Consider the following 20389-nt stretch of genomic DNA (forward strand, 5'->3'; position numbering starts at 1 on the left):
GCTAGATCAGGGGTCTGCAACCTGTAGATCCAGAGCAGCAACAGGCTATGTTGCTCACATTTATTAAACAATGAAATATTGAACTTTTGTTCTGTGCCCTCATGAAAAAACACTGGACCCACCCTGGCCCCCCTGGTCAATTTGGTCTAGAACCGCCACTGCTCATGACCCTTTCCTGGTTGATGGACAACTACCTTTCTAAGGTCATTGCTGATGTCGTTCCACCCTGGCATTGTGCTTCACAAAGATAAATGATTTCAGATATTTTCAGATGTTTTAAGTGTTTAAGGCGAGGGATTTTAGTTCTTAACATGCAAACAGGCAGGCGGTGATAAACATCTGTGGTCCTTTTATTCTGAAGGGTCAAGAGGAAGCTGTGTGCACACGTTGGATCCCTTGGTTTGTTCAGCGGTTGTTTGTCGCCAGTCTGACCGTGGCGGGAGCACCGTGAGTCCGCTGTGAAGAACCCGAAAAAATCCTGTTTGGATCCCAAATCTCGGTGAGTTTAGTTTTTCATCAGAACTCAGGAGGCGAGTTGTGGTATGAATGGATGATTTTAATCATCTTTTAGCTCCTACAGTTTCAGATAATACAGAAAATCAATAAAAAAGAGAAATAAAGTATGTCAGTGATGTTAAAATAGGTTTTACCATCTCTTGCATCTTTGATAAATTGAGTTTATTAAAGTTAACATTCTGCTCTTATAAATGAAGACTAAATGTTATTAGAATGTAGTTTTTTCCCTGATTGTAGATTTAAGACAAGAAATGTGATTATCAGCGTCATTTACTTTAAAATGTTTAATTCACAGCTTATTTCTCTAATTTCTCTAATCTTTTCTCTTGGACTAAACAGTTGAGCTTTTAATCCTTCGTTATTTTAATTGTTTGTGTTAAATTGGCAAAACTAAAATGTGCGGAATCAGTTAATCAGATGTTTTAATGTCCAATTCAATTCAATTCAGTTTTATTTATACTGCACTGATTCTTAACAAATTCAAGACACGTTACAAAGTCAATTAAATCATACAGATTTTAAGTCAGGTTCATCCATTCCAGTTAATCCTAACCATCAAACAGTCAGATTCAGTTATTTATTCAAATTGGATAAAAAGTTTTTCTATCTAAGGAAACCCAGCAGATTGCATCCAGTCAGTGACTTGCAGCATTCACTCCTCCTGGATGAGCATGTAGAGACAGTGGACAGTCACTGGTGTTGACTTTGCAGCAATCCCTCATACTGAGCATGCATGTAGCGACAGTGGAGAGGAAAAACTCCCTAATATTGCTCCAACCTATGAGTCTTTCAGTTCTGGGTTGTTCAATCCAAACCTTCTCCTGTGTTTAAGGTACCAATCATTGGTTCTGCTCTTTAATTCAGTATTTCTCCCAGGATGCAGTTTGCCTCACTGAACACCAATAAATGTCAGAAAACCACTAGAAAAGGTTTGTGAATCCAGTCAGTCATTTTTCTGGCTTCTTCTTCTAGTGGGTCACAGGGGAGCTGGTGCCTCCAGCGGTCTATGAGTGGGAGGCGGGGTCCACCCTGGACAGGTCGCCAGTCCAACGCAGGGCAACACAGAGACACACAGGACAAACAACCACGTACACACTCATTCACACCTAAGGGCAATTTAGAGAGACCAGTTAACCTAACAGTCATGTTTTTGAACTGTGGGAGGTAGCTGGAGTACCCGGGCAGAACCCACGCATGCACAGGGAGAACATGCAGAAAGTCCCACGGCCAGGAGTCGAACCCGGGACCTACTTGTTGCAAGGCAACAGTGCTGCCTACTGGGCTGCCATGTTTTCTAAATCGACTAAAACTCAAAACCAGAGCAGTAAAGTAACAACAGATAAACTATTAAAACTCAACTCATGGTAAGAAATAAAGACAAACTTCTTTAATTAGAGACAAATCAGGTTTATAAAATAGTCTTTACAGCTTCATCTCCACTCCTTCAAACATCATCCATAGCTCAAGATATAGATTATTTTCATTTCAGTCTGAGGAAAATATTTCAAGTTCCTGTTTATTTCTGTTAATTTCAGTGATTCTTGGCTTCCAGAGAAAAAAAAACCAACATTCAGTCGGTCAAGAAATTTAAATATTTCATCAGATCAATAAAAGGGATTTTAATACAGAAATGTTTTTTATGACCATGTTATGGCCTTCAGAATCATGAAGAAGACTACTGGCTGACAGATGTCAGCTATGAACTATGGAGGTCAGCAGCTCATGGTACCTCCTTCAGCAGCCTGTAGAACCACCTACAGTAAGCTGTAGAACCTCCTTCAGCAGCCTGTAGAACCTCCGTCATTAACCTGTAGAACCTCCTACAGTAAGCTGTAGAACCTCCTTCATTAACCTGTAGAACCTCCTTCATTAACCTGTAGAACCTCCTTTATTAACCTGTAGAACCTCCTTCATTAACCTGTAGAATCTCCTTCATTAACCTGTAGAACCTCCTTTATTAACCTGTAGAACCTCCTTCATTAACCTGTAGAACCTCCTTCATTAACCTGTAGAACCTCCTTCATTAACCTGTAGAACCTCCTTCATTAACCTGTAGAACCTCCTTCAGCAGCCTGTAGAACCACCTACAGTAAGCTGTAGAACCTCCTTCAGCAGCCTGTAGAACCTCCGTCATTAACCTGTAGAACCTCCTACAGTAAGCTGTAGAACCTCCTTCATTAACCTGTAGAACCTCCTTCATTAACCTGTAGAACCTCCTTTATTAACCTGTAGAACCTCCTTCATTAACCTGTAGAATCTCCTTCATTAACCTGTAGAACCTCCTTTATTAACCTGTAGAACCTCCTTCATTAACCTGTAGAACCTCCTTCATTAACCTGTAGAACCTCCTTCATTAACCTGTAGAACCTCCTTCATTAACCTGTAGAACCTCCTTCAGCAGCCTGTAGAACCACCTACAGTAAGCTGTAGAACCTCCTTCAGCAGCCTGTAGAACCTCCGTCATTAACCTGTAGAACCTCCTACAGTAAGCTGTAGAACCTCCTTCATTAACCTGTAGAACCTCCTTCATTAACCTGTAGAATCTCCTTCAGCAGCCTGTAGAACTACCTACAGTAAGCTGTAGAACCTCCTTCATTAACCTGTAGAACCTCCTACAGTAAGCTGTAGAATCTCCTTCATTAACCTGTAGAACCTCCTTCAGCAACCTGTAGAACCTCCTTCATTAACCCGTAGAATCTCCTTCATTAACCTGTAGAACCTCCTTCATTAACCTGTAGAATCTCCTTCAGCAGCCTGTAGAACTACCTACAGTAAGCTGTAGAACCTCCTTCATTAACCTGTAGAACCTCCTTCAGCAACCTGTAGAACTACCTACAGTAAGCTGTAGAACCTCCTTCATTAACCTGTAGAATCTCCTTCAGCAGCCTGTAGAACTACCTACAGTAAGCTGTAGAACCTCCTTCATTAACCTGTAGAACCTCCTTCATTAACCTGTAGAACCTCCTACAGTAAGCTGTAGAATCTCCTTCATTAACCTGTAGAACCTCCTTCAGCAACCTGTAGAACCTCCTTCATTAACCCGTAGAATCTCCTTCATTAACCTGTAGAACCTCCTTCATTAACCTGTAGAATCTCCTTCAGCAGCCTGTAGAACTACCTACAGTAAGCTGTAGAACCTCCTTCATTAACCTGTAGAACCTCCTTCAGCAGCCTGTAGAACTACCTACAGTAAGCTGTAGAACCTCCTTCATTAACCTGTAGAACCTCCTACAGTAAGCTGTAGAATCTCCTTCATTAACCTGTAGAACCTCCTTCATTAACCTGTAGAATCTCCTTCATTAACCTGTAGAATCTCCTTCATTAACCTGTAGAATCTCCTTCAGCAGCCTGTAGAACTACCTACAGTAAGCTGTAGAACCTCCTTCAGCAGCCTGTAGAACCTCCTTCATTAACCTGTAGAACCTCCTACAGTAAGCTGTAGAATCTCCTTCATTAACCTGTAGAATCTCCTTCATTAACCTGTAGAATCTCCTTCATTAACCTGTAGAACCTCCTTCATTAACCTGTAGAATCTCCTTCATTAACCTGTAGAACCTCCTTCATTAACCTGTAGAATCTCCTTCAGCAGCCTGTAGAACTACCTACAGTAAGCTGTAGAACCTCCTTCATTAACCTGTAGAACCTCCTTCAGCAACCTGTAGAACCTCCTTCATTAACCTGTAGAATCTCCTTCATTAACCTGTAGAATCTCCTTCATTAACCTGTAGAATCTCCTTCAGCAGCCTGTAGAACTACCTACAGTAAGCTGTAGAACCTCCTTCAGCAGCCTGTAGAACCTCCTTCATTAACCTGTAGAACCTCCTACAGTAAGCTGTAGAATCTCCTTCATTAACCTGTAGAATCTCCTTCATTAACCTGTAGAACCTCCTTTAGCAGCCTGTAGAGCCACCTACAGTAAGCTGTAGAACCTCCTTCAGCAGCCTGTAGAACCTCCGTCATTAACCTGTAGAACCTCCTACAGTAAGCTGTAGAACCTCCTTCATTAACCTGTAGAACCTCCTTCATTAACCTGTAGAATCTCCTTCAGCAACCTGTAGAACCTCCTTTATTAACCTGTAGAACCTCCTTCAGCAGCCTGTAGAACCACCTACAGTAAGCTGTAGATTCTCCTTCATTAACCTGTAGAACTTACTTCAGCAGCCTGTAGAACCTCCTTCATTAACCTGTAGAACCTCCTTCATTAACCTGTAGAATCTCCTTCATTAACCTGTCGAACCTCCTTCAGCAGCCTGTAGAACCTCCTTCATTAACCTGTAGAACCTCCTTCATTAACCTGTAGAACCTCCTTCATTAACCTGTAGAACCTCCTTCAGCAGCCTGTAGAACCACCTACAGTAAGCTGTAGAATCTCCTTCATTAACCTGTAGAACCTCCGTCATTAACCTGTAGAACCTCCTTCATTAACCTGTAGAACCTCCTTCATTAACCTGTAGAACCTCCTTCATTAACCTGTAGAACCTCCTTCAGCAGCCTGTAGAACCACCTACAGTAAGCTGTAGAACCTCCTTCATTAACCTGTAGAACCTCCTTCATTAACCTGTAGAACCTCCTTCATTAACCTGTAGAACCTCCTTCATTAACCTGTAGAACCTCCTTCATGATGTGTTTACAAAACTGGAGAAAGTGGGACTTTTTAGTTTCGATTTATTTTTTGATCAGGAGATTTTAAGTATTTTTTAAGTATTTACCGTTTTGATCGCGGATCAGACCCAGTCGGGTCGGTACATTCCTATCTAAATGATTTAAAAGTGATGGAGGCTTCTTCTGTCCTGATTTCACCTGATGGGGGCAAGTGGGGGAGACCTCAGCTGGACCTGAAAGACTCCAGTATTTTAATACGTCAAGACTTTATTTCACCATGGCCGTAATTTGATTACTTTAACAGAGAAAATGTTGGAACCGAGCTTCATCATGGACCTGGTGAGAAACAGAGTTAAACAGGTTCTGTTTTCAGACATTCTTTTTCAGATCCTGGTTCTGTTGGGTGAAGAACTGTTCTGCTTGTTTGTTTGCATGAATGAGATAAACCTGAATTCAGAACTGATCAGGAAGAGCTGTGGTTTCCAGAGACGATTTTTAAAATCTGCTTTGACCTCAGAAGGTCAGACGTCTCTGATGTTCCTGAAGTTGGCCTTAAATGTTTGGTTTGATACATTCAGGGCTTCCTAACAAAGACCAGCAGCACCACCCTTCCCAATAAACTCTTCATTGTGGTGAAGCAGAGTTCAGGGACGAGGTCGCCCCTCACCATCTGCTTTTTAACCGAGTTAGGCTGAATTTAATCTGGTTAAAACAGGAGGGAGACCTCTGAGATGGCAGCAGGTCATCAGCTTTAACCCTCAGCTGTGTGTTGGAGGAGTTCAGGTTGTGTTAACGTGTTAATTTAATCAACAGATACACAGTTAACGACCTTCTTCCTTCCTCTTCCTCCATCTGTCGTTTACGTCACTGTAACATACAGAAACGTACCTTAGTTGTTGAAATTTAGTATTACTGTTTGGAATATAGTCAAAGATAAATAATTCATCTGTATTTCTGTGTATTTGAGTGTTCTGCTGTCTCTGTTTCTGGATCCACTTATTTTGGCTCAATTGGTTCCATTTAAAGGGAAAGTTCTGATTTCATAAAGTGGATTTTTGTTCAGGGGAAAAAAAAATCTGTCTTGCCGTGTTCAGCCGACTTAGAGGTCAAGAGGTCAATCACTAAAAATCTGATTGTATTTTCTCCCACGTTCATTAAATGCATCAAAGCTGAAAAATATCCACCTTTTTCAGTGTGTTAACACAAACATCGTGTTTGAGTCACTTCTTACTGACTTTATTCAAACTTTTACAAGTATAGCTCCAAAAATTAGAATATGGTAAAAAATAATGTTCAATAGTTGTTCCTCTTTCAGACTATAGATATCCATCACATAGAGTGAAATATTTCAAGATTTTATTTCTTGTAGTTTGGATGATTCTGGCTTCCAGAGAATAAAAACCAACGTTCAGCGTCTCAGAACATCAGAATATTACATTAGATTAATAAAAAGGATGTTGTAAACAGAAATGTCAGGCTTCTGAATAGTATGTCCATTTCTATGCACTCACTACATGGTTGGGGCTCCTTTTGCATGAATTATTGCATCAGTGCAGCATGGCATGGAGGAGACAAGCCTGCAGTTCTGCTGACGTGTTCAGGAAGTCCAGATTGCTTTTATTGTGGCCTTGAGATCATCTGCATTTTAGTTCTGGTGTCTCTCATCTTCCTCTTGACACAACTCCATAGATTTTCTGTGGGGTTCTGGTCAGTCCAGTTTGGTGGCCAGACAAGCCCAGTAACACCATGGTCACTGGACCAGCTCTTGGTACCTTTAGCAGTGTGGGCCGGTACCAAGTCTTGCTGGAGGTAAGACACTTGTAGCCCATGTATAGGACCTGTCTGTGGACTCCAGCCTCAGTCCACTCCTTATGAAGCTCCTCTAAATTCTTGAATGGATTCTGCTTGACAATCCTCTCAAGGCTGTAGTTATCCCTGTTGATGATGCACCTTTTCCTACCAACATTTTTCCTTCCACTCAACTTTCTATGAATATGCTATAATTCTTTCACAATATTTTCTAAGACCTTGAATTTTGGGTTTTCATTCTCTCCTTAAGCCACAATCATCAAAATAACATGAAAAAAAGCTTGAAAGTTTTCATTTTATGTGTGATTAATCTTTATAATAATAGGTGTGAATGAGTGTGTGCATGGTTGTTTGTCCTGTGTGTATCTGTGTTGCCCTGCGATGGACTGGCGACCTGTCCAGGGTGGACCCCACCTCTCCCTCATAGACTGCTGGAGATCCCCCGCGACCCACTATGGAAGAAGAGGTAGAAAATGACTGATGAGTGACTAAGTCTGTTTAATACAAGTTTCTATTTCAGAAATGAGGGACAAAAATGTTGAAGATTTTCAGGGGAATCTACTTTTTAGAACTGTACTTTTATATCACACGATGCTGAATCTGGCATGTGAGTTACAACTTCAGTAAAGGGATATTTCACTCTTTTTAAGGAATCATTTGATTAGCAACTTATATCTAAAACACTCAGACAGATCCAACATGAACTGGATATTTCTACACTGAACACAGGTAATGTTATGAGAACCTTTAATTTAATTTTGTGGTTATTTTAATGCTGCCTTCGTCATCAACAGCACCTTGGATGGTTCCAGCTAGGTCTGAAATATGTGCACCGATTAGAGAGAGGCAGTTGTTCTACCGTCTCTCTTGTTGTTTTCAGACTAATGATGACTAAACTCCAACACAAACAGCTTTGTTAAAGGTTTTAATGAAGGAAGGTTGCTTTCCACCAGGTCTTCTCCTTGCTTGCCTTTCATATCCTCTCTTCCTAATGGATTTAGCTCCTGCTGTGTGTTCAGGAGCTGATTTATCTTAAGAAGTTGTGAGTCATCAGAGCGGGGAGCAGTGGCAGCAGCTTTGTTCTCATTCAATATAAAACTTATTCTGGTGTAAAAAGAGCTAAAATGTCCGCCATGCCATTCTGACACATCTTTATGCTGTTTGAAGCATAGAGTAACAGAGCACTGCCCCTCATCTGCTGCTGCGCACCACCAGTCAGCTGGCTGAAAGACAAATTTGGCTCATGTGTGGTTTGCAGACTAGATGATCTCCCATCACTTACGTTACATTACATTAACACTGATATGAAACTGCAGTTATAAACTACCGCAGCTGGTCTCTGAGCAGCCGACTGAAGCCTTCCTGATTACAGGCTAATATTAGCTTCTTATACTCGTGCAAAGAGAGAAAAAACATTTGCATTGTTGATCTAGCATAGTTCTCTGGGCATGCTCAGTTTGCACTGCTTTTAACCCAATGTGTTCTGGTTCTGGTTATTTTATGATGACATTTTCTTCCTGTGTTTTTCTGGTACTCAGCAAAGTTCACCAGAGTAAAAAGAAACAAATCTTGTTAGTTTGGCAGTGGATCTCTGCAGAGCAGAAGCTCCTACCTGCAGTCCCCACACTGTGGTCCACAAATAGACAGAGTTCTGCACAAAACGGGCAGTTGGACCTGTGGTTCCCCTCGTTATGATACCCCAGTTGTGACCTGAACTTTAATGGTCATAAGAGTGAGATCAGACAGGACGAATAACAAGGTCCAGAACTAAAGTCCTCACTGACTCACCAACAGAAATAAAACTGGAACCAGAACCATCAGGGAGAGTTATTAGTTCATTCGCCATGTGCAGAAGAACAATTCAGCTCCAGTTATCCTTCAGTTTATGGATAATTTTAGTGGTTTTGCTGCCTGACCTTCAGTTCATCCAAGCAGCTCTTACCTCTACATGTTTCCTCAGCTTTATTTTCTATTTCTTCAACTGTTATGCATTTGAATCATGTTTTTAATTTAAAAAATTGAATTTTCCAGACATGGTTCTGATTCTGTGGAGGTTCCTGAACGTTGGATTGAACAAAGGAGGCTGTGTGAAATCTTATTGACTTGGTATTTGTAAAGCCAGTCAGGACCGGAGGATGTAATCCGTCCCTGATTGAACGTGTCGCTGCAGAAAACTCCTCTGAAGCTTCATCAGCGCAGTTTTACTGATGGGTTAGTTAAAATTCTGCTGCGGTCCCATCAGTGTGTCATCATCTGAATCACGGTTTACTCACACCTTCTGTCACGACTCTTTTGGTTTTTCACATTTTACCCGCTTCTTCGGAAAAATCGTCTGAAGTCACGCGTTTACAAAACAACAGAAGTGTGAGTCATGAATGAATCAGCCTTCATCAGCGTTTCCCACAGCTCAGCATCATGCAGGAGCTGAGCAGAAGCTCTGCAGCATCCATCAGGACTTCATCCCTGCTCGCATCCAGTAGTTACCATGGAAACGCCTACACTTTAAGTACTCAGTGTATGAACTCATCTCTGCTTTGCCCACAGAGAGAGCTTTAGAAGAGTTTTGAATTGGGGCGTAGGAGGTTTGTTAATCTATGGGAGCTGCAGGGGAGAAGCTGTCTGAATCTTCTTTAGATTGTCCTTCCAAGCTTCTAGGCTTCAGTCTTCTCCTCTAACATCTCTTAAGAGAGACATCCTTGTCTGTTCCTCTTTATACAATCTATCCAGATGGTCCAGAGTCCAAGTTCCTCTCTTCAGCTCAGCCCACAGGTTTTAGGCCGCCGGACTGAGATGGCCATGAAGAACGTTGGTTTAGTGTCTCCTGAAGCATCTCTGTTGATGTGGACGTTTGGGATCATTGTCCTCTTAAAAGAACCAGTGACAAGTCGTTTTCAGTTTTCTGGCGGAGGCCGAAACGTTTTTTTTTATATAAAATGTCCTGATATTTTAAGGGGTTCATGATGTCGTGCACTCTAACAATGTTCTCAGGGCCGTACGAAACAGTTGACATGTGGCGTTTTCTCACATAATCATCCTTAGCTTCACAGCAGACCCACCTGGAGTGTTTGTTGCTTAAAGTCTCATCTGACCAAAGTTCACAGTTCCAGTTAAATCCCAGGCACAGTTTATGTTTGTGATGGTAGGACAGAAAAGGCTTGACTTGGATCTGCTCATTGCTGGTCCTCCTAAGTGACTCGCTCTCTCTCCTCTGTGCTTCTGATGTAAAGAAGGTCGGATTCTTCAGGCTGCAGTCGTCCTATCAACAGGAACACAGGAGCCATTGAACAGGTTCAGATGATATGATGCTTCCTGCTGCTTCTCACTCATGTATCTGTCACGACTTTAATGCCATGGATGCAGTTCAGATCCTCAGGTGACCTTTACCTATTGTCCCCGCCCTCACTGTTTATGATGCTCCATGAAATCTAATGAGCACTGAGCAGAACTTGAATGCTCAGCTGGTGAGACATCATGCTGGACCTCTGAATGATCAGAAGAACATCAGAATACTGGAGAAAGACCAAGATTTTTCATTCTTTTGTTTCTCACTAAACTGGTCCCAGTGTTAGCTGTGCTCCAGTTCTTTCTGTTTCCACTGACGTCAGCATCATTAAACGGGTTCTGTTTCAGTTGCTAGCTGGACCACAGGACAGAATGTGGAGCAGAGGGTGGGATTAGAGAGACCACCAACCAATCAAAGATCTAGTTCCTGGTTTAATCTGAATAATTTAAGATCAAACCAATAAGACCTCTGAGCTCAACATGAATGCAAAGGCAGATTATCTCTGTTTTAACGTCATCATCACAGCATGAATGTTGTTCAACGCACCACCGTTTTCACATTTATGACACAGATGTTCACAAGTCATTTTTTCCAAGTCCAAGTCAAGTCTTGAGTCTCTAATGAAATTAGCATTTTCCTCTCAAATCCGCAACATCCAGGTCACCTCTAGCTCTGCATCGCTGTAGGTCAGGAATCCAAAACCTGAACTGTAAATGATTACATTAACATTTGATAATTATCTTTAAATTCATTTCATAAATTAACATTTAATTCTGCATCCAAAGTCAGCTAAAGACTGAATAATATTATTTAGAAAACCGATCAACTGTAATATTAACCACATTAGAAACATATATAGGCATTTATGCTCTAAGAACAATAGAAAGAGATTAAACCCTGTTAAAGTTGAATTTCTGTCTCTGTAATGACTAAGTTAACAGCCGTTTCTCTGTCTTCATGTTGTCCTCTCCTTCATTAGATGTTGCTCTAAATCTGGTCTGGAGGGTTTTCTTCTCCTCACTCTGACCTGCAGAAGTTTAATAAATACATTTTAATATAAAGATGCAAACATTTCACACACAAATAAATCCCTTCAATAAAGGTAAGCGGAAAATAGATGCGAGTTGCAAACTTAGATTGTGGTACGGGAAGAAACTTGTACCATCAGAAACTGAATTTGAATTGCTCTGACTGAATCTGTATTTGTGTAATTTGAAATGAAAAGCATTGGTTTGAAAATGAATTTCACTAAACTGAAACTGAATATAATGGTTTAAAACTGAATTTGTTTGCTTTGAAAATTGCTTTGCTTTGTATTGATATTTAGTTTGATTACTTTCACTTTCAGGTCTGAAATTCAGTTTTTTGTGTCACACATCCGGGTTCTTGAAGCCACAGATTAATCAAACACAGATTTAATGATTCACGGATGTCCTTCACTGTTGCTGGGTCCAGATTCAGGACTGCATCCTTTGAAGGATGCATTTGTAGGCCGATAACGTCCTGGATGAGGTGACGAATGCTGTCCAATCTCCAAGGTTCTTGTCCCCAGATTTGAAGGATGGGTCCGGTGTATCCTCCGTGGTCCACCCTATCCCATGATTCATTGCGGGTCGAAGTAGATTGTTCAAACGGAAGTAGGAAAGGTTGGAGGAGAGAGAAAAATTGGGAATAAAATCAGATATATTGCACATTCTGTGAAACAACTGAACTTTTACAATGTTTTTAGACGGGAATGTAGCTGTTTAAACCTAAAATATCTGATCAGTTTATCAAAATATCGCTTAATTTCACAAATGCGCCGATATGTTCGTCCGCTGCCCCAGCAGCCGCTCGCCTACCGGGTGGTTGAGGAGCCTAAACCCCCAGAGAACAGCTGACTCCCAGCTCATTGTTTTCAAAATCCCGCTGGGTTTCCCCAATGGATGGAAGTTAAACAGAAGTAATTCAGTCAGATGAAATCTAATATTAATGTTTGGTTTATTTATTATAATAATTATTATTATTATGCTCTGCAAACTGATTTGAACTTTGTTCCTAAAGTTAATATGTTAGTGTTTAAGTTGTTGAAAACTTTACGAATAAATGTAACAAATGCTATTTGTCATCAATGTATTTTATTTAGTGTTAGATTTTTATATCTATGAACACAAAAAATATTTTGAACATTTTAAATGGCTGAATAATGAACAAGATTATAAAACAATAACATTTTAAAACAAAACAGCATTTTAAGCCATCAGCAAAAAGTAAAACGGTAAATAAAAACCGTGTAGTCATTTAAATAGAGACAACATTATTAACCTTCAGGCTCCATTTGTTCAGCTTCACAGCTCTGCTTCACGCTAACACGGTTGCTAAGGCAACAGACGTTACGCTGAGGTAAGGGCGGGAAACGCAGACCAACGTAACACCGGCGGCACACTATGCTAATCTGTCATGTTTAGCTAACAGCTACAGGAAGCATAAGTGTTGCTGTTTGACCATCATTTGTCTACATGACTTCTTATAGACGCTCATTTGACTTGATGATTGACATCAAGCTCATGTAGCTGCACTGCTGCAGCTCAACATGCCGTAAAGGAAGTTTAACCTGATGTTAAAACGTAAATCAATGAATCTGTGTTTGATTAATCTGTGGCTATCCTCTAGGACCCGGATGTGTGACACAAAAAACTGAATTTTGGAACTGAAATTGGATTATAGACCTGGAAGTGAAAGTAGTCAAAATGAATTTTTTATACAACAAAATACATTTTAAAAGCGAATGAATTCAGTTTCAAACCATTAAATTCAGTTTCAAACCAATGCATTTAATTTCAAATTACACAAATACAAATTCAGTCACAGCAATAGGCTATGTGCACGTAGGAACGTGACGTAATTTCCGCTAAAAAATCAGGATGGTTAACATCCGGTAGTCACTGAAAGCGCCTGCTGTGCTAGCTAGTCACCTCACCGCTCTTGTAAATCTTTTTGTTATTTATATGTGAGTCTCTTCTACTCATCACCATGTCTTAAACATGACACGCAAACGGGCAAAATTGTCGTTTCAACAACGTACGGACAGCAGGTCCAACCACTGTGTGCCATTCTGCACTGCATCAACGAAGACCAATTCTTACCTGAGCTTCCACACCTTTCCAAAGGAATCCGTATTACAGAAGCAATGGGCTGTTAAGATCAGGAGAGATCATTTTATCGTCACTAATACTTCCCGTGTGTGTTCACGACATTTTGTTACTGCTGATCTGATCCTCGAACATCTCATTTTAACCAGTTCTACTCTCAGCTGGTGTCTTCCTCATAGATCTGAAGCAGTGAGCCCTCACTGTTATCTCTTTAGCCGTATTTTTGCCTGATACTTCCATCAGAAATACAAACATGTAAAAAAAAAAAAAATAGGCATTTCTACTACCAGGATGGTTTGGTTCGTGACAAAAAACAACAGTCACATCATTAGGCAGCTATCTCAGGCTAGCTAGCTAGCGACTTACCTTCAAAATTGCAGAGGTAGGATGAAACATAGAACTTGAAACCCTTTTCAAGTTTACTCTGTGGCGTTGTACTTGATGCTCTCACAGTGCGACGCACATCGTTTACGGTAAACTTGAACTTCGTAGACTCAGCCATAACACCGGCACTTCCGCATACCGACCGGAAACATCGTACCATCCTCACGCTAAATGAGGAAGTGATGCATGCACCGAGCGCATTTAAATTCAGTTTCTGATGGTACAAGTTTCTTCCCATAGAACGCAGCCATGTTTAGTGGGTCATGTTTCTTCTCTCCTTTACTCCATTCCCGCTGGCTATGTAGCATACTGCCCCCTGTGTTTTCAGAGAGTACTGCACCAACATCAGGCTTGCGCGCCCTCAGTCCTGCGCAAAAACCCTGAAGAGCAACTATAACCGAGCCTTTACACAGAAATATTAACACACTAAATGATGATTAAGGTTCTGTGTGAAACCTTAGTATAAATGATTCTCTACAGTGATGCAGATTCAGCCTTCTGGAGGAGAGAGTTCTCATATAAGAACCCAGGTGGAGGTCAAGTCTGGTGGCTCCTTGTCTGCAGCTTTTTATGCTGCTTTGCAAAACACTCTTTCATATTTTACACCCAAATAAAACGTTCTGTTATTTTAGGAAATCATATAAACTAAATCTAATTCTTTTTTTTTTTTTTAATTAAAGGACATGTTTTAGAGAAGCTGCATGGTGGAGCAGTTGGTAACACTGAAGGTCCGGAAGATAGGGTTTACATGTTCTCCCTGTGCATGCGTGGGACCTCTCTGGGTACTCTGGCTTCCTCCCACAGTCCGAAAACATGTTGGGTTACCTGGTCTCTCTAAATTTCCCTTAGGAGTCAGAGTGTGTTAACTGCTGGACACAGACAGCAGCCCCCTGCGACGCTGCATGCGTTAGGTGCTGTAGGTAATGGCTGGATGGATGTTGTAGAGAACCAATAGATGCACCTTTTGATCTGAAATATTTTGGACTAAAAATTATTCAAACCAACAAAATGAAAATAACCCGAGAAATCTCCATAAAAGAGGGTTTTGCACAGAGCCGTGCATGTTTTTCACATTCAGACCCCACCACGGTGTTCTTTACTGATTTGAGCATGCAGTTAATTAGTTAAGATCGTTAGTGGGATCAAACAGAACAGAGACTGATGCTGTAATAAATGCAGATCCCTTCTGAGCCAAAGCCTGATCCAATTAAGACCAATTAAAGGCTCTTATTTACTGGTTTATCAGATGTTTTCAGGAGCTCAGCTGACTCCAAGATGTTCTACGGGTCAGGATGTTGACATCACCTGAAACATGTTTCTGCAGCAGTTGTTCAGCTGGACTGTTCAGCCCTCGCTCCAATCTGCCCTTTAGACTCTGAAACTCTGAGCTGATGGCTGAAACTTGTTAAAATTAATGAGTTAAAACATCCATCAGTTGGAATAAAGAAGGCATGTCTGGTTTTCTAACAGCTACAGAACCAACAGTACGGAAAAATGAAGGCAGCAGTGCCAGGTTTTTGCTCTGCATTAAATATTTAAATCCTTGTTTAAACTGGTCCCTGTGCACAGCTTCACTTCAGCTTAACTGTTCACCAGCTTACAGAGCTTCTTTGTTCTGATGTTCCTGCATTTGGACTTCCATCATGTGAAAAATGACCTAAATTCTGATAATCAATATTTCCCCGAGAGCAGACAGTGACACTTTAAACGGGTCAGACATTGTAGAAATAAGGTCAGGACCCAGGGAGGTGAATAAAAATAAAACACACTGATCCATTTTTTAACTGGTCCGGTCATGCTGACATCCACACACCGACTGGCAAACTGGGGCAACAAAGTCGGGACTGTTAGTGAGTTTATTCATTTGGTTTGATTTGGTGGAACAGAGAAGATCTGCCAGACAGATGGATGAGGCAACCGTGGAGAACCTAGATAGAAGGGTCCACACACGCTGTCAGGAGGAGGAGGAGGAGAAAAGATGCGCAGCAGCTGGGCCTTTCATAATATTGTCCTAATGTCAGAGTCAGGTGTCATTCAGCAGCTGCAGCCTGTTAAGCTTGTAAAGACATTGGACAGGTTACTGCATCCTTACTCTACCCAAGTTCACACTGTTGACACTTTTAGGGCTTTCAAAACCAGCAGCTGCAGCTGCAACGCTGCACTCCTTAAATTATCACATCAGTTCTGAGCTGCAGCCCTTTGCTCAGCAAGCTTTATGCTGCACCGCAGAGTTGAGCTCAGTTTGCAGTTGGTTACAGTAGGACAACGATGCAGCATCCAACGTGCATGTCAAAGTGTTTGGTCTCAACGGTTCCTTAGATGCAGTCCACTTAGCTCAGACACACAGGAAGGTGTTTGGAGGGTCATGGATTGTTGGGGCAAAGACAGGAGACAGATGGTTTTATTTGGATTGTTTTTCTTTCTGCAGGATAAAAAGGTGTTAATGGGATCAGCTCTGGTTAATGAGTCTCTTCTTTGTTTTTTTGGAACATTAACCATGTGATCTCTGTGACTTCAGCTCATAAGTCTGACCCTTCCATCCCATGTTCACAACTGGAGAAGCATTTTAGGGATGGAGTGAAGACGTCCATCTGCCTCTTTAATGAGCTCAGGATTAATCACAAAGGTCTTCAGGGTTTGGTTTAAAACTCACTGCAGTTGTTTTATCATCTCTGACTTTCTAACACTGAAGACTAACTTCAGCAGCGCTGATTGGAACAGGAAGCAACCTTGACTCACTGAGCATTACTTTCATGTTCTTGTCTCCAACCAGCTTTGATTATGAAACTGGAGAAGAACAGACATATTTAGATGCTGATGATGAGTAACTCGCTGTACCTGTGTTCTTACTGTCATATTCACACATCTGTGTGTAATCATGTTGCCTGCAGCTTCAACAGATGACTGTCTTTATTTTAAGTGCATCAGCCACCAGGAGAACCTGTGTTTAGTTGCAGGACGAGCAGATCTGCCTCAGTTTTACATCATTAAAGTAAAAATGTCACTTCATCTCTACAGCAAGACCTCCTTTAGGCAAATCAGATCACAATCTTGTTTTTCTCTGCTTGAAATATAAACCCCTTGTTCAGGGACAACCTGTAATAAAGAGAACTTTGAGAAGATGGTCACAGGAAGCTGAAGAAGCCCTGCAGGGTTGCTTTGAGGCTACAGACTGGGACGCACTGTTCCAGCCACATGGAGAGGACATCAATGCCATGACTGAGTGTGTAACTGACTATATAAACTTCTGTGTGGATAACATCATCTCCACCAGAACCGTGAGATGCTTCCCCAATAACAAACCTTGGATCACCAGTGACCTGAAGGACCTGCTTAACAAGAAAAAAGAGCCTTCAGAGAGGGAGACAGAGAATTATTGAGGAGTTTACAGAAGCAACTTAAAGTCAAGATAAGAGACAGCAAGGAGGTGTACAAGAAGAAGCTGGAGAGCAAGCTCCAGCAAAACAATATCAGAGATGTGTGGTCAGGGATGAAGAAGATCACAGGCTTCAAGCAGAAGGATGATCAGACCGATGGAGGTCTGGACAGAACCAATGAACTGAACACATTCTTCAATAGGTTCAGTTCAGAAACAAGCTCAGCATCCTCCTCTCCTGGTCACAGCCAAACAGACATTCCATCCTCCTTTGACCCACAGCTGTCCAGTAACACCTCAAATGTTTTATCTTCCACCTCAGCCCTAGACCCTTCGGCTTCTACATGTTTGCCTTGCCTTCAACTATATCAGAAGATGCTGATGCTTCCTTTGCCTCCACCTTCCACCAATGTGTCTCAAGAAGTCAGGTGAAGAGAGAACTTGAGAGACTGAACCAGAACAAGGCTGCAGGTCCAGATCATGTCAGCCCTAGAGTCCTGAAGGTCTGTGCAGAGCAGTTCTGTGGGATTCTGCAGCACCTCTTCAACCTTAGCCTGGCCCAGAAGAAGGTTCCGGTGTTGTGGAAGACCTCCTGTCTTGTTCTGGTACCAAAGAAAACTCACCCATCAGTCCTCAATGACTATGGACCTGTTGCCCTGACATCTCACATCATGAAGGTCCTAGAGAGACTCCTGTTGGCCCACCTGAGTAAGCAAACAGTAAACCATCAGGACCTCCATCAGTTTGCTTATTGCTGTGGAGTTGGAGTTGAAGATGCCATCAAACACCTGCTTCAACAAACCCACTGTCATCTGGACAAAGCCAGCAGCACTGTGAGGATCATGTTCTTTGATTTCTCCAGAATATTTAACACAATCCAACCTGATTTGCTTTGTCAGAAACTCCAGAAGACTCAGGTGGAGGCCTCAACAATCTCCTGGATCAAAGACTACCTGACAAACAGACCACAGTTTGTGAGACTGAAGGGTTGTGAGTCTAACCAGGTAGTCAGCAGCACAGGAGCACCACAGGGGACGGTACTCTCACCATTCCTCTTCACTCTGTACACCTCAGACTTCCAGTACAAGACAGACTCCTGTCATCTGCAGAAATACTCGGATGATTCTGCAGTCGTGGGGTGGATCAGAGATGGACAAGAAGCTGAGTACAGGAAGGTGGTGGACCGCTTTGTGGCATGGTGTGGAAACAATCATCTCATCTTGAACGTGACTAAAACAAAAGGAGATGATTGTAGATTTTAAGAGAAACAGGAATAAGTCAAAAACTATTTCTATCATGGGAGAAGAAGTGGAAGTGGTGGAGGAGTATAAATACCTCGGTGTTCACCTGGACAACAGACTAGAGTGGAGATGCAACTGTGAAGCCATCTACAAGAAGGGACAGAGCAGACTGAAGTTCTTGAGGAAGCTTAGGTCCTTTGGTGTTCGTAGCAAGATGCTGCATATCTTCTATAAGTCTGTTGTGGAAAGTCTGAATCTCTTCTGCCATCATCTGCTGGGGAAGCAGCATCAGAACCAGGGACTTAAAAAAGCTCAACAAGCTGATGAGGCTTCTTCAGATCTGCTGTAAGACGGACCTACAGGAGATCCTTCCTGCCCACAACCATCAGCATCTTCAACGGCTCTTTGAGGAAACCTTCATAATATGAGCTATAACAACATTTAATTTCCCTTTGGGATTAATACAATATTTTTGAATTGAATTTGAATTGAATGGTGCTGAAATTAGCTTTAAATCCACCTATCCTGCAGGCAAAAGCTCAGCTTCACTTTTTGAGCTTTTATTTTCCTCTCGCTGTTAAAAATTTACATGAAATAAAATGTTCACAAACCAACCTTTTCAGCATTTCAGCTGAATTCACTGAATGCTGATAAAATGGTTCACCAAGCAATAAATGACGAATTAATGGAGACAATAAACACATTTCTACCCAGTTCATTTCTGTCAAATACAGTCAGATAAAAGCTGATTTGTTTCCACTTTAATGCAGTTTCTGCAGAAAAAAACATTTCAGGCCCGTCATAAACCAGCTTGTGATCCAGTAATGATGTTTTTTGGGTTTTATTTATTTCTTTATTATATTATTTGAGACAGAATTGTTGACTTTTTCTTTTGATTTCATCTAATATTTAGCAATGTTTTAAATTTGTAGTCAAAGTTACTATTATTATTTTTAGACAATGTATTTAATTTTTTGGTATTTAATTAGTGTCTTTACATTAAACTGTTGTTTTTTTATCTTCTATTGTTTCTATTTAATTTTTTTTATATTTAATTATTTAATTTGTTTTTTTAGATAATTAGATTTTTTTTTACATTTTATTCCTTTTTTTAGTTTTCGCAAAGTTTATAATTTTGTCAGTTTTAGTTTTTTTGCTTATAAAATGTAGTCAAGTTTATTTTTGGACTTCGGCTTTTTTTAATCTTTATTATTTTAATTTATTTGGTTTTATATTTAGAACATGTTCTGATTGTTTTAAACTTGTAGGTATTTTTTGGACCAACATATTTGAAAAAATAATTATTGAATGAACTGGGATGTTTTTTGCCAATTTAATAATGAGTGTTTTTTACTTTTAGCAGGTTCAGTCTGAGTTGTTTCTGATGTCGGGTTCCGGTTGTTGGAACCATCAGAGCTCTGCAGCTTTTCAGCCCCCCGTGCTGGACCCTAGTTCTGGTCCCTGAACCAGCTCCTCGGACCTGAAGCTGTTTGATGAGCTTCTCTCTCAGATCTAACATTTAAAATGACCTCGCAGTGAACAGTTGCTGCGATGATCTAATCACCAGATTAATGGTGTGCTTTGATTAGATGTGCAGACAGAGAAGCATCCTCTTTGACAGGTGGCTGCACATTTGATAAACACCATCAGGGACCAGCTGGTCCCGTTCACACGATGGCCACACATACTTCAACATGTCGTCCTGCGGCGCTGCCAGCATCCCTGCATGTGTCACTCGGTCCAACAAGGACAGCCTGTTAGTGTCACGTCTCCACAACTGACACAAAGTGTTTGTGCCCGTGTGTCATCCAGAACTTCACCGTCCAGCTCAGACCTTCGCCTCACTGCCAGATCCTCCCTCTGCAGGCTGCAGCTTTATCCTCCATGACAGGCAGAGAATCAGCTGAGTCTCTGCTTGTTCCAGTGTTCTGGTTTTGGTCCTGGTGCTGTTGTGACCTGAAAGCAGACGCAGAGCTGTTGGACGAATTAGCTAAAGATACTAAAGTATTCACGCTCATATATCTGTTGAAACAGCAACCTGAATGTG

At 41.3% G+C, this 20389-nt stretch overlaps 1 protein-coding gene and 1 long non-coding RNA gene across 2 annotated transcripts in view; one reads left to right on the plus strand and one right to left on the minus strand.

Moving 5' to 3' along the window:
- The first annotated feature begins 389 nt into the window (after nt 1–389).
- Nucleotides 390–20389, plus strand: part of LOC124866450 (tetraspanin-18-like) — a 29873-nt gene continuing 9873 nt past the window's right edge. The window contains exon 1 of the mRNA XM_047362245.1: nt 390–499. The gene's annotated coding sequence lies outside the window, so the exon portion shown is untranslated. The remainder of the gene's footprint in view (nt 500–20389) is intronic.
- LOC124866451 lies at nt 10629–13991 on the minus strand. Its single transcript, XR_007037817.1, has 3 exons — nt 13708–13991; nt 11547–11801; nt 10629–11237 (listed from the first exon to the last, which is right to left on the minus strand). It is a non-coding gene; the product is annotated as an uncharacterized LOC124866451 (long non-coding RNA).

The sequence above is a fragment of the Girardinichthys multiradiatus genome, chromosome 4 (genome assembly GCF_021462225.1).
Source record: "Girardinichthys multiradiatus isolate DD_20200921_A chromosome 4, DD_fGirMul_XY1, whole genome shotgun sequence".
Taxonomy (NCBI): Eukaryota; Metazoa; Chordata; class Actinopteri; order Cyprinodontiformes; family Goodeidae; genus Girardinichthys; species Girardinichthys multiradiatus.